We start from the raw sequence: 24,530 nt of genomic DNA, 5'->3' as shown, positions 1-24,530 counted from the left end.
TTTGTGGGTGAAACCTGTGATAAATTCACTCTAACATGGCAGTTTCCCTAAGCCTTTGGATACCTTCCTCTATAGTATACCAAAGCAGGTCTGGTACTTCAACTCAACTTAGTATAGGCTACCACATAATCCACGTTTCAGCAAATCAACCAAATAAACTAATAGATCCTTTCCTAACTTCTCGAGCTGAAACTTGGAATGAGGAATCTGTGCTTAGTAGGCCCATATCAATAAATTCAGACTGATACCACTTTATACTCCTTACACTATTATCCCACACTCTCAATAGCTCTTCCTACATATATTCTCCGGGTTTCTGTTTGTACATATTAGAAAATTCAAGCAATTCTTTTATAGTGTAGTGTACCTCCTCCAAGGTCACGCTTAGTACTTTGCCTTTTGGGGTTTGCTGGGACTTAAATCTAGTTACAGGTCTACAAGCAAAAAAGGATGCTGGGGATGTGTTTTGAGAACATTCAGTCTCATCACAGGGGGTTGAAGGAGCTAATGGTTTTGTTGGCAGGAACAATTCAATGGAATTTAGGGGCTCAGTGTCCCCAGCTTCCTGATTATCTGCCCATATGTCACCATCCCAAGTTTCAGGATCCTATTTCTTCCCAATCAATACCCTCACTAACTTCAGACACCATTCAAAGTTGGGAATTCAACTGGTGTTGTAATTCAACCACTCTGATGATAAAATTCTGAGTTTAACTTTCAGCAATATCAGCTCTGTTACTACAAGAAATAAGATTTTCTTTCAGGGCACAAGTGGCAGATTTGTGGTTGTTTGTGTAGTGCATGAGCTTTGATTCTGAAGCCATGAGCTCATCTCTTTCCTTCACCACTTTTGTACCAAAAGTTGGACCAACCAACCAGCTTCCTTATACTTCTCAGTCTGACAAAATTATAGAAAAGTATCAAACATGCCTTGCCTGTCAGTGGTTTGGCAGTTATGTAATCATGTAAATTGGCAGTTATGTAATGATGTAGTTGTTCTCCATTTTGTGATCTGATGTTGTCATCCTCCATTTTCACATAATGACCTAGTTTTTGGAACCTAACTATGGATATAAGTGAGGAGTGGGTGTATTTTTTTTTTCCGTCCCTTATTTTTAACCTTCTTATGTCTATGTATCTAAAATGTGTCTCTTATAGACAATATATTCATGAGTTATATTTTTTTTTTATCCATCCTGCCACTCTCTGCCTCTTGACTGGTGCATTTAATCCATTTATATTCAGTGTGATTACCAATAGGTAAGCATTTACTGCATCATTGCGTTATACTTTTTTGTGATGTTAATGGTTTCTTTGTTCTTTACTTCTTATACTGAGTTCTTTTTGTGTATGGTTTTTCTTTTCCTTTCATTTGTTATTGTTGTTTTTGTGTTTTCTGAGTCTTTTTGTTTTTCTTTATTTTGGTGAGTAGATTTATTAGTTTTCTTTGCAGTTACCCTGAAGTTTACATTTATCTTCCTATATTTAAAACAGTCTGTTATACCTTGAAACCACCTTGACTTACTCTCCATATGGAAGTTCTATAACTACAACATTTTTTCTCCCTTTTTGTTTTGAAGTTGTCACCATTTACAACTTAATATCTCTGGTTCCCTGTAATCGATTTTGTAAAGCTTTATTTTGCTTTTGTGAAGATTTTATCTGGCTTGGTATCAGGGTGATGCTGTCGTGTGTCTTTTCCCCAGGTTGTGGTCTGATGTCATTGGTTTTCTATCCATTGGACTCCATTTAATATTTATTGTAGATCTGTCTAGTGGTTACAAATTCCCTCAATTTCTGCTTATCTGGGAATGTCCTTATTTTGACCTCATCTTTGAAAGACAGTCTTGCTGGATATATGATTCTTGGTTGGCAGTTTTTTTCTTTTAGGACTTTATACATGTCATCCCATTACCCTCTTGCCTGCATGGTTTCTGATGAGAAATCAACACTTAGGCTTATGGAGGCCCCTTTGTAAGTGGTATTTTGCTTTTCATGAGCTGCTCCCAGAATTCTTTCTTTTTTGTTTGTTCTGGAAAGTTTGATTATGATATGTCTTGGTGAATTTCTATTGGTGTCTATACTGTATGGAGTTCGTTGAGCTCCTTGGATAGAAATATTCTCGTCTTTCATAATATTTGGGAAGTTTTTTTTAGTTTAATTGTTTGTTGAACCTAATTTAGATGGAATTTTATAGAACAAACTAGTTTCTCATCAGTCAGCATACACATTGTTGTATGACTTCGGTTAACAACACCACGATTTGTCAAGCCCCCCCTTCTCAACCCTGAGCTCCTTATTACAAGCATTCCTGTTCTCTCCTGCCCCCCAGTCCCATCCCCAGGGATAATGTGCCCCTCCAGTCTTGCTTTCCTCCATGGGCCTGTTCAATCTTTGGCTGAAGGGTGACCTCAGGAGTGGCCTCATTACTGAGCTGAAAGGGTGTCCCAGGGTTTCTCCAGTCTCTATCAGGCCAGGAAGTCTGGTCTTTCTTCTTGAGTTAGAATTTTGTTTGACATTTTTCTCTAGCTCTGTCTGGGACCCTCTGTTGTGATCCCCGTGAGAGCAGTCAGTGCTGGTAGCCAGCCACCATCTAGTTGTACTGGACTCAGTCTGGTGGGGGCTGTGGTAGATGTGGCCCATTAGTCCTCTGGACTAATCTTTCCCTTATATCTTTAGTTTTCTTCATTCTTCCTTGCTCCTGAAGGGGTGAGACAAGTGGAGTATCCTAGATGGCTGCTCACAGGCTTTTAAGACCCCAGACAGTACTCACCAAAGTAGAATGTGGAACATTTTCTTTATACACTGTGTTATGCCAATTGAGCTAGATGTTTCCTGAGACCATGGTCCCCACAGACCTCAGCCCAGCAACTCGGTCCCTCAGGGGGTTTGGATGTGTCTATGGAGTTACCGTGACCTTGCCTTGTACAGGTTGTGCTGGCTTCCCCAGTATTGTGTACTGTCTTACCGTTCACCAAAGTTACCGCTTATCTTTTGTCTATTAAGTGTTTTTCCTCCCAACCCTTCCCCTCCCTTGTAATCATCAAATATTGTTTCTTTTTGTATATAAACATTTTCATGAGTTTTTACAGTAGTGGTATCATGCAATATTTGTCTTTTTGTGATTGACTTATTACACTCAGCATAATGCCCTCCAGATGCATCCATGTTATGAGATGCTTCACAGATTCATTGTTGTTCTTTATTGTTGAGTTTATTGCTGTCATTTTGTAGTGCTTTTTTTTTTTTTGTGGTGCTAACGTTTTCTTTGTTACTCTTACTCTCCTGTGTTGAGTTCCTTTTGTTTGTAGATTCCTTTTTCATTTCTTTTGTTTTTGTAGATTTTGTTTTTATTGAGGCTTTGTTTTTCTTTATTTTGATGAGTAGGTTTGTTAACTTTCATTGTGGCTACCTTGAAATTTACCCTTATCTTCCTAGGTTTGAACCAGTCTATTGCTACTTGGTATCACATTGCATTCCTCTCCATTAGAAAGTTCTATACTTACACTGTTCATTCCCTCTTTTATTGTTCTGATGTTGTTGTCATCTACAGATTAACCTCTCTGGTTCCCTGTTGCAATTCGTTTGATTTTGGATAGTCCTCAAGAGTTCATTTCCTACGTTGGTATCTGGCTGGTAAAATCTTGCCTCCTAGATTCAGGCTGTGGTCTGATGTTGTTTGTTTTTAGACTGAAGGATTCCCTTTAATAATGCTTGTAAATTTGGTTTGGTTTTACATATTCCCTTAATTTCTGTTTATCTTGAAATGTCCTAATTTCACCATCATATTTGAAAAAAAATTTTACAGGATATATTATTCTTGGTTGGCAATTTTTTCTCTCACGGTTTTATATATGTCATCCCATTGCCTTCTTGCTTGCATAGTTTCAGCTGAAAAATCAGAGTTTAGTCTTATCGTTTCTCCTCTGTATGTGACTTTTTGTTTTTCTTGAGCTGCTCACAGAATTTTTTCTTTGTCTTTGATTTTAGTGAGTGTGATTATGATATGCTTTGGCGTTTTTCTTTTGGAGTCTACCCTATATCGGGTTTGTTGATCTTCTTGGATGGTCAGCTTTTCATCATTCATGATATTAGGGAAGTTTTCTGTCAGCAGTTCTTCAATGATCCTCTCTGTGTTTTCTGCTCTGGAACTCCGATCACTTGGAAATTTTTATTTTTGATTGTATGCCACATAATCCTCAGGGTTTCTTCATTTTTCTTCATCCTTTTTTTCTGATTTTTTTCTCAAACAGAGTTGTAGCCAAGTGTTTGTCTTCAATTTTCCTGATTCTATCTTCCATCGTTTCAAACCTGCTCCTCAGTCCTTGTATGACACTATTTCTGAAATCTTGTTGTTTATCTTTTGGATTTCTAGTTGTTGTTTTTGTATGATTTCTAATTGTGAATTTATTTTGGTGTTTTTTTTTCCTGTATTACTTTCCTGAATCCTTCATTTTTTTGTCTGTATTTTCCATGATTTGCTGCCTTTTCCAAAAATTTGCCTATTTTTTCCTCATTTTTGTCTGCTTTTTGTTTCAACTCTTGGATAGCTCTGAATATTAGAGATTTGAATTCCCTGTCAGGTAGTACCAGTGCCTTTTCTTCTATTGGGAAGTCATCTGGCATTTTATTTTGGATGCCTACTGGACCCATCCTGTCTTGTTTTTGAAATATGTTTTGATATTGTCTGCTGTCTTCGGGACATTCAGTAGTTATTTTCTCCTTTTCTTGATTGTAGATTTGTTTATCTTGTCCTGCTTTTTTTTTTTTTTTTTTGGTTATGTCTGAGCAGGCGGGCTGTGCGTTCTTTGTTGTTTGCTCATCTGTAGTCATGATACTTTTCTCCTCCTTGCCCAATGGGCAGGGCCAGTCATTCAGCTATGGTGCAGAATGGCAGGTCCAGCTGAAGGGGAGGGGCTGGGATGGGGGTTGTTTTTTGCATGTACTAGGGCCGACAGGGCCAGCCAGGAATCAGTGCTGGGCAGTTTCCAGTAGGCTGTGCCAATGCTGCTTGGAGGTGTGATGTTCAGTGCATGGCTCAGGTAAGCATTAAAGAGAGGGGAGGTTTGTGATGTGTGGAGCTAATAGGGTTATGGGGAAGAGAAAAGAGAGGAGAGAAAAACAGGAGCCAAAAACAAACAAGTAAACAAAGAAAGAGAAAAAAAAAAAGAGTGCTAATGGAGCTTGCTGTTAGAGTGGAGAGATGAGACTGAAAAATGGAGAACAGCAAAAAGGAATTAAAAAAAATAATAAAGGAAAAAAGAAAGAAAAAAAAACTAGATAAAAATTTAGAAAAGAAAAAAACCAAAGAAAAGCCCCAGGAGTCCCAGAGTCCCACTGGTGGGGTTGCTAAGACTGGGGAAGTGGTTCCCAGGCTGTGCAGTATAGCCTGACTAGAGGGGGTATAGATCTCACACAGCACCAGGTATTCTGGAGACAGGAAAAGAAGGTAACTGTAGAGAGGTGACAAATGACAAATGAAGACAGACAGAAAGGGAAGAAGAGAGAGAAAAGCAAAAAAGAAAGGAAGAAGAAAAAAAAAGAAAAACAGAAATGACCCCAGGAATCCCACCTACATGGCTGAACAGTTTGGGGGCATGGCTCCTAAGTCACGCAGTGCAGCCTGACTAGAAGAGGCTCCCAAGCTGTGAAAAGGAAAAGAAAACAAACAAACAAAGCAAAACAAAAGAGAACAAAGTAAAACAGAAGCCCCAGGGCTCTCACCAGTGTGGTGTTAAAGGCTAGGGGAGTGGTTCCCCAGTTGAACGTGGCTTCACAGCCTTTCAAGAAGAAGCAGAGATGGCACACGGAGCCACATGTTCCAAAGAAACGAGGGGGAGGGGGTAGGAGGCATAGAAGAAACCAAACAAGACAGAAAGAGGCAATACCAGCTCAGGGGCCTGGCAAGTGTGGACAGAGCAAATCTAAGCAGCCTAAGGCCAAAGCAGTTGCCTCCCAGCCAAGAGACTGTGGCTGATGGGAAGCAGAGGAGGCAGAGGTGGGGGAATGAAGGGGTTGTTTAGGAAAGCGTATATTGCTCCTTACCAGGTGGTCTGTCTCCTGCTGGAAACTACGTGAAGCTGCTTTCCCACACTCCTTTTCTGTTGATCTCTGAAGTGGGTGAAGCGAATCCAAGCAGCGGGGACAGTGCATATCCCAGCCAGCCAAGCCACCACAGCCAGCCAGGAAGCTTGGAGGTAGAGCAACAGGGAGGGAATGGGGGGTGGGAAAGCATGTATTGCTGGTTACTGGGCGCTCTGTCTCCTGCTAGGAGTTCCAGGAAGCTGCTTTCCTGTGCTCCCTGTCTGCCGGTCACTGACTGGAGTCCAAGGTGGCAGATCCGTGCTGCATTAACTGATGGGGCTCTCTGCATGTATCTCTCCTCACTCTGTCAGTTTCTTATTCCATCAGTGCTTGGCTGAACTCTCTATCTCTTCATTTGGCACTTTAGGTTCCAGGAATGACGTTTGTCTGTGTTTTACTTAGTTTTTCATTCTTTGTTGTGGAGGGACAGCGTTGTACTTCTGTCTATGGCACCATGTTGTCTGGAAGTCGAATATTTGGGAAGTTTTATGCCAGTAATTCTTCAAAAATAATCTCTATACTCTTTTTGTCTCTCTTCCCATAGGATTCCTAGTATGCATCTATTATTCCTCTTGAATGTGCCCCACATAAACCTTAGGCTTTCTTCATTTTTCTTCAGGCTTTTTTCTGATTATTCCTCAAACACATTAGTGTCACGGGATTTGTCCTCTTGTTTCCCTGATTCTTTATTCCATTGATTTGATTCTACTTCTGTGACCTTCCATCGTGTTGCTTATTTCTGATATTTTGTTAAGCTTGTGAATTTCTAGTTGTTGTTTTTTATGTTTTCTATTTCTATATTGAGCTTGTCATTTTGTTCTTGTGTTGTTTTCTCGAATTATTCTAGATTTGTGTGTGTGTATTTTCCTTGATCTTTTTGAGGAGCGTAAATATTGGTTTCTTGAATTCCTTCTCAGGTAGATCTATTATCAGTTCCTCCTCAGAAAGGTTTTTTTTTTATCCCTTTCTTTTGCTCACTTGCTTGAGCCATCTTATCCTGTTTCTTCATATGAATCTATTTTATTTGTTCATATATTTTTATTGATTTTATTTTTGTTTGTCTTTTTTGTATTGTTTTGATGTATTTGGAGTTTAGCTTTCCCCATTTTGCTTTATATTACCTAATTTCCTTAATATTGTTTTGGTTGATGTTGCTTTGTAGTATTGGTCTGTGTATAACTGTGATGCTGCCGGCTGGTGGGAGTAATTTTCTCTCACTGGTGGGTATGATGGGTCACATGACACAGGAATCTTTTGTCATTGGGCCAGTATGTCTTCCCATGTAGGATCGCATGGAGGTATGCAATCAGGGCTGTTCCCCGTTGTGGGGCTCCAGATGTCGGGTGGTCAGAATCCCTCCACAGCTCTTGTGGGGTCATGTTGTCCTTCCACATTGGTGTGTCCCATTAGTGTGGTCTCTGGAGGGTGGTACAGGTCATCTTTGCAGACCTAGAGATGCATTACAACTTTAATGGGGGAGGCAGACCCTCTGCTTAGTTGTGAATTGGTATCCTAGTGACAGAGTGAGTAGTGGGGGTATCTGCATATGCTCAGACAGCCTGAGGGAATAGGTAGATTGTGGGAGGGTTGTGTAGTGGGCAGGTTTTTGGGGGGTGCCTAGCCTCACAGAACAGGTGAGGTGCATGGGGGGCTTAGGTAGAATGGGGCAAATGGTGAGTGGGTTGAGTCACCTGGGTGTCTTGCTCCGCAGGCCAGGTGGGACATGTGATGGGTTCGGAAGAGTCAAGAGGAGCAGTAGGTGGTTCTCCATGGCTCCTCCCCACGTGGGCCAGGCTGGGGGAACAACAGGTATTTCTCCAGAACACCTCACCATGGGGGCTGGGTGGGGGTGAGCAGTACACATATCTCTGGGGCTTTTCTCTGTACGGGCCTGAGTGGCAGGAGCTATGGACATGTCTCCAGGTGGGGGGGAGTGTGGACCATTGAGGGGAGCAATGGGCATGTCAATGTTGGGCAAGTCACTGAAGGTGCATCACTGTGCAGGTGTTGGGGGTGGGGCGCTACTCAAATGGGGAACGGGAACTGGCACAAGGCTGGGTCAGGAAGAGACTTGTAATTATTACTCTGGTGTTTCACTATTCAACAGCTGTGCACCACTGCTGATAGCAATACCTGTCACTAGTTTCTAGATTCTCCCTTCTCTGAGTTTGCACAGACTCTGAAGCTTTTGCCCACCTTCCTGTACTCACCTTTGTCCCTCCACACAATTGCACTCTGGGTCTTATCAGCCCCCCTGTCCTGAGGCTCCAGTGATTCAATCTGCCTTACTTTGCTCCAGTGGCACTTCCCTGTGTTTCTCTAGTTCAAAGCTATGGGACTCCTCATGTCTCCTTCTAGAACTAGTTTGAACCTGGCACATGACCTGCCTGCTTTATTCCTTCCAGGTTCATTCACTAAGTATTTCTGCCTCCAGAATGTTTTCTGTGAAGTTGCCTTCTTAGCCTCCTTGCCTGGGGATGTTGTTTACTGCCATCTCAAAATGGCCATGCTGTGCCAGGCTAATTGGCTAGGTGTGGACTTTTTGAGAATCTCCGTATTCCTGCTGATTTCATTCAAACTCTCTTTCCAATCAATGCTTAGTCCAATTTCCAAGCTCCCCTTTGCTGTTCACGGATCCAGGGTCATAGTATCCATTTCACTTGGTTTCTTGAATCTTTGTTGTAGGGGATGTGAAGATGTGTGTGTCTAAGCTGCCATTTTCTTTTTAGCATTTTTTGAAGAGAAAAAAAGAGAAAGCCTACTGATAATTCAGTTTTTATATAAGAAGTTTTACTTCACGTTCAATTTGAAAGATATTTTCATGGGTAAAGAATTGTTGGTTGACAGATTTTTTTCCCCTTAAATCTCAGCACTTTAAAGTGCTTCTGGTTTGCATGGTTTCTAACAAAATATACCATCTTCATTGTATTTGTTCTTCTGTATGTAATGTGTGTTCTCTGACTGCTTTTAAGATTCTATATTTATGGCTCATTCTACCAATTTGATGTGGTCTAGTATTTTTCAAGTTTCTCATGCTTGGGGTTTGTCGAGATTCTTGGATCTGTGAGATTATAGTTTTCATAAAATTTGGAAAAATATTTTTTTCATAATTATTATTAAAATAGTTATTCAAATGTTTGAATAATTATGAAATTATTCAAAAATGTTTCTTGAAAAAATTTTTTCTGTTTCTCCCATCTCTCTTTTCCCTAGTAATTCCAATTATACGTATATTAGGCTAATGGAAAGTTTTTCACTTATCACTGATGCTCTGTTAATTTTTTCTCCAATCTTTCCTCTCTCTCTCTTTTTTTATTTGGGATACTTTCTACTGCAAAGCATTCAAGTTAATTACTTTTTTAATTCAATGTCTAATTGATGGTGAAAGACTGAAAGCTTTTCTGCTAAGATCAGAAACAAGACAAGTCCACTTTTGCAACTTTTATTGAATATTGTCATGGGAAAGCCTGTTGGTGTAGTGGTCGCTATGAGTTGCAATCGACTCGACAGCACTGGGGTTTTTTTGGTTTATTCAATATTGTACTGGAGTTTCTGGCCAGGACAATTAGATTAGGAAAAGAAGAAATTCAGAGAAGAAAGGAAGAAGTGAAACTATTTCTATATGTAAGTGACATGATATTAATATAGAAAACCTTAAAGAATCAACACACACAAAAAAATTAGACATAATAAATGAGTTCATCAAGGTTTCAGGATACGAGATCAATATACGAAATTTAGTTGCATTTTTTTACACTAGCAATAAAGAATCCAAAAATTAAATTATGAAAACAATTCCATTTACAATAGCCTCGAAAGTAATAAAATACTTAGGAATAATTTCAACAAAAGAATTGCAAGATTTGCACCCTAAAATTTATAAGACATTGTTGAAAGAGGTCAAAGATGACCTAAATAAATGAAAAAAAAACACCCCATATTCATGGATTGGAAGACTTTACATATTAAGATGGCAATACTCCCCAAGTTGATCTACACATTTAATGCTCCAACCCCCAGTGCCGACATTTAATGCTAGCCCTGTTCAAATTTCAACTGCCACAAAATTGGAGAAAATATTTGAAAATCAAATATTTTCCTGATAGGGCTCTAGTACATACAATATATAATGAACTCATATAACTCAACAAATAAAAAGGCAAATATCTCAATTAAAAAATGAGTAAGAGTTTTGAATAAATGTTTTTCCAAAGGAGACATAAAATGGTCAGTAATCACATGAAAAGGTGCTCAACAACATCAGTCAGTAGTGAATACAAATCAAAACTACAATGAGATATCACTTCACACACATTAAACAGAATATAAATCATGAAAGAAACACACACAGATATAAACAGAATTTAAAAATAAAATATTTTGAAATATATGCCAACAAATTTGAAAAGTTAGAATAATATATGTTTGGGAACATTGAAAAAATGGATATGAATTGTCAAAATTTGTGTCATAAGAAATATAACTTATGAATAGCCCAATTACTATTAAAAAATTATTCAAAGATTTCTCTACTAAAACAGCTCTAGGTCAAGGTATTTATAGAGGACAGTTTAACAATATTCTAAGAAGTGCATAATTCTTACTTTATATTAGTTGTGCCAGAGAGTGGAATAAAGAGGGGAATTTACCTAACATTTTATAAGGCTGTTATAACCTTGATTCAACACTGAATAAGGATGCTAAGAAAATTAATTCATTGATCTATTTTATTTATGAGTATACATGTCAAAACACTAAACAAAATATTAGTTAGCTAAATCTAACTGTATTTAAAATATATTGTGATCAAATAAGGATTACCCATTATCCTGTGAGCGTGCAATTTTATAACATTAGAAAATGAATAAAGAAAATTATTTTCTAAAGAACTATAGAAAATGCCATAATTAATATGATATTTTTCACCTCTTTAAAAAAATATTAGTAAGAAGACAAAGATGAATCCTGTACTCTTCTACATAATAAAACAGGGAAAGGAAAAATATACATATTGGAAGAGAAAAGAAAATTATCACGATTTGTGGATAATATGAATATGTACACAGAATGCCCACACAATCAACAAAAGCTTTAGAAGTAATAAGAAAATACAGAAAGATTGCTGAACACAAGATCAACTTACAGACATCAATAGTAATAACCAATTAGAAAATACTAGAGAAAGAGGCACCATTTATAAGAGCATCAGAATAAAGATAGCCAAAGTTGACTGAATGCTTACTAGGTACCAGAACTATTTCTAGGTATTGTAGATAAGATTTGATATTTAACTTCTGGCTAGGTAACATCATTAATTAGATTTAACAGTTGAGCAAACTGAGACAAAGAGAGACTAAATTTGCAAGCTTAAATAGCTAGTCCATGACAGAGCTAAGATTTGAACCCAGGCAATTTGGTTCCAGGACTCATGCCATGTTTTTTCACCAAAAGCTGTGGTAAGGATTAATCAAATAAATGATCTGCATGAATTTTATGGAAAAAAAAATTAAAGGACATGAGAGAAAAAAAACACTGAATAATTAGGAAGATACACCATATGGATAGAAAGATGTAACATTGCAAAGATATCACTTCTCCTCTAAATAATATACAAGTTCTATGATTTCAACAAAAATTCCAGTATGTCTTTTTACAAAGTCAACAAACTAATTTTAAAATTTAATCACAAATCTCTAAGGCATTTTTGAAAGAAAAAAAAAGTAAAGAGAAATTTTAACAGATCTTGTGATAAATGAGGAGCCTTGGTGGCACAGTGGTGAAGAGCTCGGCTGCTAACTCAAAGGTTGGTGGTTCTAACCACCAGCCCCTCTGAGGGAGAAAGATGTGGAAGTCCACTTCTGTAAAGATTACAACCCTGCTCTGTCCTATAGTGTTGCTATGAGTTGGAATCATCTTGATAATTACAGGTTTGGTTTGGTTTGGGTTATGATATACACTAAAACTAAGAGATTGAAAGTGTGGTGTTGATATAGGAACAAAGCTATAAAACAATTAAAAAATAGAGAATCCAGGAAAATCAAACTAAATATGGGAAATTAGGACATAATTAAGATCCATTTATAGGCTAGATAGATGGATGCTGGGCTGTCTTTCAGGAACTGCTGCTGTTTTCTTGGTCTTGAGCTTTAGTTTCTGGCAACTTGACTGGCCAAGGCTGCATGACAGACTGTGGCGAGGTGGGAGACAACACATCTTTCCCTAGTATGTGTCCCGTTAAGGTGAAAAATGATAATTGAGATATATTCCCCCTACACTGGTTATAAAACAAAGCAGAAATCATAAAGAACAATGAAGAACAAAACTAGTAAATTCTTGAAGACTGAGAGATTAAAGAATGTTGTCTCTTGATAAGAAACAAACTCCAAGTTTACGTTTTAGAGGTCTAAGTGGTTTGATGGTCTTTTTACTACCACAAATTTAAGAAAGAAAAGAGAAAAAGAGAGAGTTTTGGGGAGATGATTTTTGTGTGTAAGATTTTTGTGTGTGTGCGCCTACAAATGCAACATCAGGAATAATAATAGCTAGTCAGTGGCAGAGCTAAGATTTGAACTCAGGCAATCTGGTTCTGGGGCCTGTGTCATGCTATTTTGCCAAAATCTATGATAAGGATTAATTAAATAATCAGCATCAGTTTTATAGAGAAAAAACTACTCTCACCCTGTGGAGGTTAGATGGTGGCTTTATTGAACTCATCATATGAAGGCTGGGGAGCACAATTGAGCACAGAGACTTGTGCCACTTCATCTGTAGATTTCTGAAAATGGGAATCTTGCTGGGATAGATCATGCCAATAAGCACTGAAGGAAATTTAGGTAATATGATTAGGAATCATGGCCCACTTTAAGTGAACTGATCGTCACAAGGTCAGAATCTCCTGTGCCTGCTGCCTTCTCCCATGACCAAGACAGGTGAGAATATGTCTTCCAGAGGCTAGTCTCTGAATGAGTGGATGAAGGCAGGAGAAGCAGAGATAAAGAGAAAGGAGAAAGAGATACAAGGCAAGAGTGAGTGCCCCAGCTTGAAACCATGCATACCAAAACCAAAACCAAACCCACTGCCGTCGAGTCTATTCGACCATAGCAACCCTATAGGACAGAGTAGAACTGCCCCATAGAGTTTCCAAGGAGCGCCTGGCAGATTTGAACTGCCAACCTCTTGGTTAGCAGCCGTAGCACTTGGCCACTACGCCACCAGGGTTTCCGAAACTATGCCTAGTGACCATAAAAAATAATATTTAAATTTGACAGAGTATTTTGCTGAATGGGATAGAGATTTTGATAAGTGAATGAGATTATAGAAACCATTGGACTGGGCTAAAATTTAATCAGAAATAGAACAAAAACAAAATAACATGTGCTCTCTAGGCAGACTGAGTGTTCAAGGCCAAGAAAAGTAGAGGAAATTTTGAGAATATAACATACTTCATATTACACCTAACTGAACTGAGAACCCTGAATTCACCACCTATTGTTTAGGCATTAAAGATACAGCAATGTGATAAAAATATCTTCCCTCATGGAGCTTACTTTCTAGTAGTAATCAAACTGGTCATATATGTTACGTGCTGAGGAATGCCCAAGCCGGTCAGCCTGGGTCTCAATATTGGGAGCAGAGCTGTCTAATAGAACTTTCTGCAAAATGATGGAAAAATTCTATATTTGCACAATATTGTAGCCACTAGCTATAATTTTAAATTGTATTTAATTTGAAATTTATTTGAATTTAAATAGCCACCCCTGTTTAGTGGCTATCATATTGGACAGTGCAGCTCTAGAGTTTAGTGAAACTGCACCATCAACTTTGAATTAAAGCATCCTATTCCTTCTTTTTTCTTATTCCTTAGGATTCAACAACCAATCTATATGGTTGCTACATAGATATGTGAAACATAAAGTATCTTCTCTGTTTTCAGAACCAAGTCTTTGATAAACATCAATTAGGGCTGCCCTATTATTTATGTTGTTTAGGATACTGACATCATTACTGATTATATTCAACTACTTGATCTGTCATGAACTGAGAGGTGTATTAAAACTTCTGCTATGTCTCTGTCAATGTCTCCACCTTCTAGAATTTAGCAATTTTGTTCTCAATAGCCTTTCCTGTAACTGATGCTTATTTAGAAATGAGGATGTCAGAAAAAAATCTCAATTACCATTTTACACTTAATGTGAGACATAATAAGAAAAGACATTTTCTCCTTCACCTCACCATGAACCACTCTGCAGGTTTGTCACTTCAGGGCTTTCTAACTTTGATGGAACATGAGGTCACAAAAACAGCAGGCATTCCTTGAAGACAAATATTCAGCAGCTATCTGAACTTCATGAACATATTTGATTCTCTCATAAGTATGGAGGACATGTAGAATTGTAGATAAGTAGCTGATGGAGTTGCTTAGTGGCTTGAGGGTACCAAGATAAGTATCGATGCGGATCTCTTGGCCTTTCCTTCATCTCACATCATAGGCACAAGAAGGCTGCTGTAGATTCAGATGTCATGTCCATATTCGAGGGAGGAAAGTCAAGAAGAGGGGAAAGACCTTGCCAGAGGTATCCATTACTTTTCCCAAGAAAGCAAAATCATTCGCACAAATACCCTGCATATGTGACATTAGCCGTAAGTGTGTCTGTCATATAGACACTCCAAATTTCCAGGCTGGATTCAGATGCACGACTTTAGCCTGACACAGTGACACTCTAAATAAAAAAAAAAAAAAGTTTGTTCATCAAAGAAGGAGGGAATGTATATTGGATAAGTGACTGACAGTGACATAATAGGAATGCAACTTTTCCTTATATAGTGAACTAGTTTTCTTAGAAGAGAAAAAACAATTACAGATTTTATACAACAATTTTTAAATCACAAATCTCCCAATCCCTCTTTACCTAATAGAAGTATTCTCTCAGAAGGCTACTCATGCAAATACATATCTGTCAAACCCCGGCATTAGTTTGACATACATGTTTCAATATGACTGAACTCCTGTGGAGATTATTCAGGTAAAGAGTGGGGTAGAGAGAGATCGGGAAAGTGAATGGATGCTCCCATTTACTCCCCTAGCAACCAGCTCACTGAACGATGAATGAAAACAAGCACAGACTGAGATCTCAGAACTCCAGGCCTCAGCTGAGTATTGGAGAGTTGGGGTGAGTCCAGAAGTGGGGAAGAGGAGGAATGGGGTTGGCAAAGAAGCTGGAGACCCTACCCACTAATATTGGAGCCATTTTGTGATGAAGCTTGGTGTCATGGATTGAATTGTGTCCCCCCAAAATATATGTCAACTTGGTCAGGCCATGATTCCCAGTTATTGTGTGGTTGTCCTCCATTTTGTGATTTTCATATATGTTATAAATCATAATCTCTGTGTTTAAAGAGGATGAGGGTGTGATGTAACACCCTTGCTCAGGTCACATCCTTGATCCAATGTAAAGGGAGTTTCCCTGGTGTGTGGCCTGCACCACCTTTTATCTTACATGAGATAAAAAGAAACGGAGGCAAGCAGAGAGTTGGGAACCTCATACCACCAAGAAAGCTGCCCCAGGAGTGGAGTGCATTCTTTGGACTCAGGGTTCCTGCACAGAGAAGCTTCTAGTCCAGGGGAAGATTGATAACAAGGGCCTTCCCCCACAACTGACAGAGAAAGACTTCCACTGGAGCCGATGCCCTGAATTTGGACTAGACAGTGAAAAAATAAATTCCTCTTTGTTAAAACCATTCACTTCTGTTACAACAGCACTAGATGACTAAGACACTAGATAACACTCTAAACAAGGTACCCAGAACGCTCTAGCTTGATTTTTTTTAAGGCAGCACAAATGGGCTATGGGAATTTGCAGGCCACACAGTTGGGAGGGTGTGAGACCGTGGTGTTGTGTGAGAGTGATGTTGAAGCTTGCTGAGGCCTGAGACAGATAACACTAAAACCAGAAGGAACTGCAAGGGCAGCAGGGTGGGAGGAATACTTCAGGCTGTCAGGGACAAAGGAAACAGCCTATACAGCAAGACGCCAGGGGAGTACCTGTGTAGGGGTGTCAGTGAGAGAGAGACATAGAGAGCCCCCCGTCACCACAGGAAAGTCAAGCCCCACCACTGGTGTCAGAGTCTGAGACTGCCAAACCCCCCTCCCATGCATGCATATTGATTTCCAGAGATTAAGCATACAGAACTCCAGAACCAGCACTGAAAAAAAAAACCCTAAGAATAAGAGTAGCATCTAGTGCTTCTCAGGAGAAGACACCAAGCCTTCTGCCACTGGGTCTTTCCGACCTATAGTGAACGTGCAGGAATGAGGGGAGCTGCCTGGTGGGGTCCCCAGGGCTGTGAATCTTTGTGGAGGTGGACTGCCACATCTTTCTCCTGCAGAGCGGCTGATGGGTGTGGGCCCTGGCCTTTCAGTTGGCAGCTAGGTACTTGGCCACTGTGCCACCAGGGTGCACAGTCAGAAAATTTTCCGACAATAACCAATATACAAAAATTGAAGCAAAAAAAAAAAAAAAAAGATAAAATAGCCCAAGTTCAGCAAAAGGCTGATATACATAAAATCAAAATAGAAGAAGGAACAATCGAAAGCAAAATATGAAGAAGAAGAAATCTCTTCTATGGAAGCCAGAATAATGCAAAGAATCAATAATTTCCAGGCTGTGGTGCTAAATATGTTTAAAGAAAGCAAAAAACACACAGAAAACTGCAGGATCAAGACCAAATAGAGGGACAAAATGAAAGTGTTAACAAAAAACTGAAAACATCAAAAACAAAGAGAATTACTGGTGCTGAAGAATAAAACATTCCAATTAGAAAAAGCAAGAGAAACACTCAAAAATAGAGTGGAACAGACAGAAGATAGAGTAAATGAACTAGAAAGCAAAATAACTGAACTTATCAAATCTCAAGAGAAAAAAGAAAACAACAAAGAAAAGCAAGCAAACCCAAATGGAAATGTGGGATTCAATTAAGAAATCTAACATTAGAATTATTGGGATCCCAGAGCACCCTAGCAGCAATAAAGGAATAGAAACAATTTTCCAAGAGATAATCAGAGAGAATTTCCCAGACCTGAACAGAGACCCAAGGCTACAAATACAGGAAGCTACATGAATCCCAATCAGAAGAGACACAAAAGGATCAACTCTGTGACACATCTTAGTAAAATTCTTGAAAAGCAAAGACAAGAAGAGAATTCTGAAAGCAGCAAGAGAAAAACACAACCTAATATACCAAGGGTCTTTCATAAGAGTCAGTGCAATTGCTCCCCAGAAATTCTAGAGACCAAAAGACAATGGAGTGTCATGTATAAAATGTGACACATATGAAATATTGAATGAGAACAATTGCCAACCAAGAATTCTTTACCCAGAAAAGTTGCCATTCAGAAACAAGGGGGAAATCAAGACATTCTCAAACAGAAGCTCTGGGAATTTGCCACTACCAGACTGGCTTTGTAAGTATTACTCAAGGTAGTACTCCAAATGGAAAGGAAAGAGCACTAAGAAATAAATACAAAGTAAACTTGTTGAATATAGGTTGCATATTGATATTAATGGAGACAAATCAACAGAAATGGGCAAGGGAGAATATCAGGAATAGATTTATTATGTTAACTGTTGTTCATATGTTAAATGTTGTTGTAATTATAAATTGTGTAATGTAACATTTGTGGTAACCACTAAGAAATCACCAAGAAGAAATATTGGAAGACAAGAAGTATCATCACAAGAAAGCACCCAAAATACAAAAAAAAAAAAAAAAAAAAAACAGAACAATCAGAATAAAACAACAAAGAAGAAACAAAACACTCAAAAAACAAATAGCAAAATGAGTGAGGTAGAAACTTCGTTTTCAGTAACAGCCTTAAATGTAAAGGGTCTAGGCGCCCCATACAAAAGGCAGAAAGTGGCAGAATGGATCTAAACAAACAAACATGATTCATCCTTTTACTGTCTACCAAAAACACGCTTTAGACATAAGGACACAGACTGAAAATAAAAGGATGGAGGAAAATATTCCATGCAATCAGTAAACCGAAAATAGCAGGGGTGGGCCATACTGATACCAGATAAAATAGACTTTAAATCAAAATCTATTACAAGAGATAAAGAAGGACATCATATAATAATAATAGGGTCAATTCAGCAAGAAGACATAACAATTATAAATGTATATGCACCTAACAGCGACGCTTCAAAATACATGAAACAAATCTCACTAATATGAAAGGAGAAATAAATAATCCCACAATAATAGTAGGGGACTTCAGCACACCACTTTCAATTCTAGAAAGAACTTCTGAAAAAAGAGATCGCAAAGGACATTTAGAACTTAAGTAAAACCGTAAGCTAATAGGACCTAACGGACATATATAAAACACTCTACCCCTTAAAAGGACAATACACATTTTTCTACAGGAGACAGGGATCATTTTCCAGAACAGGCCATACGCTAGGACACAAAACAAATCTCAACAAATGTAAAAAGACTGAAATCATACAAAACATCTTCGCTGACCTAAAGGTATGAAGCTAGAAATCAACAACAGGATACCAAACCATAAGCAAACCCGTCACTATCGAGTCAATTCCAACTCATAGCAACCTTACAGGACAGAATAGAACTGCTCCAGAGGGTTTCCAAGAAAGGGCTAGTGAATTTGAACTGCTGAACTAATGAGGAAAAAAGACTAAATACATGAAAACTAAATAATACAGTACAAATCTATTGGGTCATAGAAGAAATCAAAAGTGAAATTAAAAAAATTGTAGAATCAAGCTAAATGAAAACACAACATACCAAAACCTTTGTGACACAGCAAAAGCAGTACTCAGCAGGAAATTTATAGAAATTAATGCCTATATTAAAAAGGAAAGATCCAAAATATTTAACTTAAACTGACAACTTGAACAAGTAGAAAAGAGTAAGAGAAGCCGAATGCTACAAGAAAATAATAATAATAATAATAATGAAGATCAGAGCAGAAATAAATGAAAATTGAAGATAGAAAATCAATTGAAAGAATAACAAAACCAGAAGTTGGTTCTTTGAAAGGATCAGTAAAATAATCAATAAAATAGACAAACCACTGGCTACACAGACAAAAGGAAAAAAGAAAAAAGAGGCAAATAATGAAATTAAAAAATGAAATTGGTGGCATTACAACCAATCCAACAAAGCTAAAGAAGATCATAACTGATTACTATGAAAAAATGTACTCCAAAAAACTTATCAGTTGGAGGAATCAGTCCCTGGAGTAGGACATAATGCTTGGTTAAGTAGAGGGTCAGCAAAAAAAGAGGAAGACCCTCAATGAGATGGAATAACACAGGGACTGCAACAGTGGGCTCAAGCATAACAACAATCATGAGGATGGCACAGGACTGGGCAGTGTTTTGCTCTTCTCTGAATGTTTGGTAGAATTCTTCAGTGAAGCCATCTGGGCCAGGGCTATTTTTGTTGGGAGCTTTTTTTATTATTATTATCTTTTCAGTCTCTTCTCTTGTTATGGTCTGTTCAAATTTTCAACATCATTTTGTGTTAGTTTGGGTAGGCAGTGTGTTTCCAGAAATTTGTCCATTTCCTCTAGGCTTTCAAATTTGTTGGAATATAGTTTTTCATAATACTCTGTCATAATCCTTTTTATTTCAGTTGGGTCTGTTGAAAGTCCCCCATTTAATTTCTTATTTGGGTTATTTGCGTCCTCTCGTGTTTTTCTTTTGCCAATTTGGCTAGTGGCTTGTCCATTTTGTTGATCTTTTCTAAGAACCAACTTTTGTTTTTTTTTATTCTTTCTACTGTTTTTCTATTCTCTACTTCATTTATTTCCGCTCTGATCTTTATTATTTCCTTTCTTCTCGTGGCTGTGGGCTTCTTTTGCTGTTCTCTATTTGTTCAAATTGTGTAGCTAATGTTTTGATTTTGTCCCTTTCTTCTTTTTTGATGTGTGCATCTAATGCTATAAATTGACCTCTGAGGACTGCCTTTGCTGTGTCCCAAAGGTTTTGGTATGATGTGTTTTCATTCTTGTTTGATTGTAGGAATTTTTGAGTCCACCTCTGATTTCTTCCATTACCCAGTGGTTTTTAAGCAGGGTGTTGTTATTCAGTTTCCATGTAAATGATTTTTTTTTTTTCCTTACTCTTCCTGTTGTTAATTTCTACTTTGATGGCATTGTGGTCAGAGAAGATAGTTCGTATTATCCCAATGTTTTGGGTTTTGTTAAGGGTTGCTCTGTGGCCTAAGATGTGGTCTATTCTGGAGAACATTCCGTGTGCATTGGAGAAGAATGTGTACTTTCAGCTGTTGGGTGGAGTGTTCTATATATGTCTATAAGGTCAAGTTGGCTGATTTTGCTCTTTAGCTCTTCTGTATCTTTGTTGAGTTTCTTTCTAGATGTTCTGTCCTTTACCAAGAGTGATGTGTCTCCTACTATTACTGCGGAACTGTCAATTTTTGTTTTCAGTTCTGTTAGAGTTGGTTTTATGTATTTCGAGCTCTGTCATTGGGTGCATAGATGTTTATTGTGGTTAAGTCTTTATGATGGATTGTCCCTTTAATCATTATATAGTGCCGTTCTTTGTCTTTTATCATGGATTTTGTTTTAAAGTATTTTGTCTGAGATTAGTATTGCCACTCCTGCTCTTTTCTGGTAGTTATTTGCTTGATATGTTTTTTCCATCCTTTGATTTTTAATAAATTTACATCTTTGTTTCTAAGGTGTGTCTCTTATAGAAAGCATTTTGATGAACCACATTTTTTAACCCATTCTGTCGCTCAGTGTCTCTTTATGGGTGCATTTAGTTCACTTACGTTCAGTGTAATTATTGATACAGGTGAGTTTAGTGCTGTCATTTTGTAGTGCTTTTTTTGTGGTGCTGACATTTTCTTTATTCCTCGTATGCTCCTGTGTTGAGTTCCTTTTGTTTGCGGATTTCTTTTTCATTTCTTCTGTTTTTATTGAGACTTTATTTTTTTCTTCTTTATTTTGATGAGTAGGTTTGTTAACTCTGTTTGTAGTTACCTTGAAATTTACCCTTACCTTCCTAGGTTTGAACCAGTCTATTATTACTTGGTATTACCTTGCCTTCCTCTCCATTAGAAAATTCTGTACTTGCACTGTTTATTCCCTCTTTTATTGTTCTGACGTTGTTGTCATTCACAGATTAACCTCTGTGGTTCCCTGTTGTAATTCCTTTAGTTTTAGATAGTCCCTGAGAGTTCATTTCCTACATTGGTATCTGGCTGGTAAAATGTTGCATTCTAGATTCAGACTGTGGTCTGATGTTGCTTGTTTTCAGACTGAAGGACTCCCTTTAATTCTTGTAAGTTTGGTTTGGTTTTTACACATTTCCTTAATTTCTGTTTATTTGGAAATTTCCTAATTTCACCATATTTGAACAAAAGTTTTGCAGGGTATGTTATTCATGGTTGGGATTTTTTTTCTTTCGAGGTTTTATATATGTCATTCCATTGCCCTCTTGCTTGCATGGTTTCTGCTGAATAATCAGAGCTTAGTCTTATTGTTTCTCCTCTGTATGTGACTTTTCATTTTTCTCGAGCTGCTTGCAGGATTTTTTGTCTTTGGTTTTAGTGAGTGGGATTATGATATGCTTTGGTGTTTTTCTTTTGGGGTCGTTCCTATATGGGGTTCATCGAGCTTCTTGGATGGTCAGCTTTTCATCATTCATGATATTAGGGAAGTTTTCGGTCAGCAGGTCTTCAATGGTCTTCTCTGTGTTTTCCATTTTCTTTCCCTGCTCTGGAACTCCGATCACTTGGAAATTTTTATTTTTGATTGTATCCCACATAATTCTCAGGTTCTTCTCATTTTTCTTGGCTCTTTTTTCTGATTTTTCATCAAACAGGGTTGTATCCATGTATTTGTCTTCAATTTCACTGATCCTGTCTTCCATCATTTCAAAGCTGCTCTTCAGCCCTTCTATGACAGTGTCCATTTCTAAAGTCTTGTTGTTTGTGTTTTGGATTTCTAGTTGCTGTTTTTGTATGATTTCTAGTGTGAATTTATTTTGGTATTTTGTTCCTGTATTACTTTCCTGAATCCTTCATTTTTTTGTCTGTATTTTCCATGAATTTGTCTGCCTTTTCCAAAAATTTGTCTATTTTTTCCTCATTTTTGTCTTTTTTTTTTTTTTTTGCTTCAACTCTTGGATAGCTCTGAATATTAACGATTTGAACCCTTGTAAGGTAGTTCTAGTGCCCTTTCTTCTGATGGAAAGTCATATGGTATTTTATTCTGGATGCCTACTGGAACCATCCTGTCCTGTTTTTTTATGTTTTGATATCATCTACTGTCTTCAGGATATTCAATTGTTACTTTGTTTGTTTGTTTTTTTCTAGATTTGTTTGTTACATCCTGGTTTTTTGTTTTATTTGGTTATGTCTGAGCAGGCAGGCTGTGTGCTCTTTGTTGTTTGCTTTTCTGTAGTTGCGACACTTTTCACCTCTTTGTCCAATGGGTAGGGCCAGTCACTCACCTATGGTGCAGCAGGGCAGTTCGAGCTGAAGGGTGGGGGCTGGGATGGGTTACTTGTGGCACATAGTAGGGCCAAAAAGGTGGACGATGAATCAGTGCCTGGTAAGTTCCAGTAGGCCATGCCTGTGCTGCTCAGAGGTGTGATATTTAGCACATGGTGCAGGTAGGCAGGAGAAAAGGGGAGGTTTTGATGTATGGAGCTAATATGGGTTTGGGAAAGAGGAGGGAGAAACAGGAGCAAAAAACAAACAAAGGAAAAAAAAAGAGTGCAAAGGGAACTTGCCATTGGAATGGAGAGATGAGAAACCGAGAAATGGAGAAAAGCAAAAAGAAAAAAAATAGATAAAAGTTTGGGGAAAAAAAAGCTCCCAAGGGTCCCACCAGTCCTTCCACAAAAACTAGGGAAATCTCCCAGACAGTGCAGTACGGCCTGGCTAGAAGGGGTATAAATATCACACAGCAGGAGACAGGAAAAAAGGTAAGTATAGACAGACTAGAACTGAGAAATGGGGATAGACAGAAAGGAAAAAAGGAAGAAGAAAAAAAATGAATAATAAAGAAATCCCTCCAGGGATCTGCCTACGTGGCTGCACAGATTGAGGGCGTGGCTCCTAACTGGTGACGTGCAGCCTGGCTAGAAGTGGCTCCCAATGGCAAAAACAGAAAGAAAACAAAACAGAACAGAACAGAAGAAGCCAAAAAACAAAAACGAAAAAAACCCAGGAACCCCACCAGCGTGGTGTCGCGGGCTGGGGCAGTGGTTCCCCAGCCAAGCCTTTCAAGAAGAAGCAAAGATGGCACACAGAGCTGGGTGTTATAGAGAAAGGAGGAGGAGGTGGTGGGAGGGACGGAAAAAAGCAAAGGAGATGGAAAGAAGCAACGCCAGCTGAGGGACCTGGCCAGTGTGGGCAGGGTGAATCCAAACAGTCCACGGGGCTGAGGCAATTGCCTCCTGGCCAAGCAGTTGCTTCCTGGTGGGAAGCAGAGAGGGCCAACGGGGGAGGGGAAAATGGGTGTTAGACAAGTGTATATCGCTCATTGCTGGGTGCTCTGTTTCTTGCTGGGAACTTCATGAAGCTACTTTCCTGCACTCCCTGTCCACCGATATGGCGTGTGGGTGGGGCAAGTCCAAGGGGCATGGACACTGTACTTCCCGGCTGGTGGAACCACCACAGCCAGCCAGGAAACTTGGAGGTAGAGCAGCAGGGAGAGGATGGTGGGGTGGGGGTGGGGGGGGGGTGAGAAAGCCTGTATCACTGGTTACTGGGTGATCTGTCTCTCGCTGGGAGCACTGTGAAGCTGCTTTCTCATGCTCCCTGTCCACTGATCTCCTATAGGAGTCCAAAATGGTGAATCATTGATGCGTTAGCAGATCCAGAACCTCCACATGTATCTCTCCTCACTCTCTGTCCTCTGTCAGTTTCTTATTCCATTCAGTGTTTGGCTGAGTTCTTTACCTCTTCATTTGACACTTTGGGTTCCAGGAATGACATTTGTCTTTGTTTTACTTAGTTTTTCAGGTCTTGCTGTGGAGGGATGGTGTAATGCTTCTGTGTATAGTGCCATGTTGGCTGGAAGTTAACGGACTTTTTTTTTGATAACTAGTGAGTTTCAACAATTTTCATGCGTTTATTGTCTGTTTTTTCTCTTAAAAATTAAATTCATGCATCCTGTTTATTTTTCTGTTTAACTATCATTATCACTTAAGACAGTTTTTTTTCTTTTATTGAACTTTAGATGAAGATCTACAGAACAAACTAGTTTCTCATCAAACAGTACACACATTGTATGATGTTAGTTAACAACCCCACAACATGTCAGCACTCTCCCTTTTCAACCCTGAGTTCCCTATTACCAGCTTTCCTGTTCCCTCCTACTTTCCAGTCCCTGCCCCAGGGCTGGTGCACCCCTTTAGTCTCGTTTTGTTCCATGGGCCTATTCA

The sequence above is a fragment of the Loxodonta africana genome, chromosome 15, assembly GCF_030014295.1.
Source record: "Loxodonta africana isolate mLoxAfr1 chromosome 15, mLoxAfr1.hap2, whole genome shotgun sequence".
NCBI classification, from domain to species: Eukaryota; Metazoa; Chordata; class Mammalia; order Proboscidea; family Elephantidae; genus Loxodonta; species Loxodonta africana.
The sequence above is the reverse complement of the archived record's forward strand: the minus strand, read 5'-3'. Positions refer to the sequence as shown.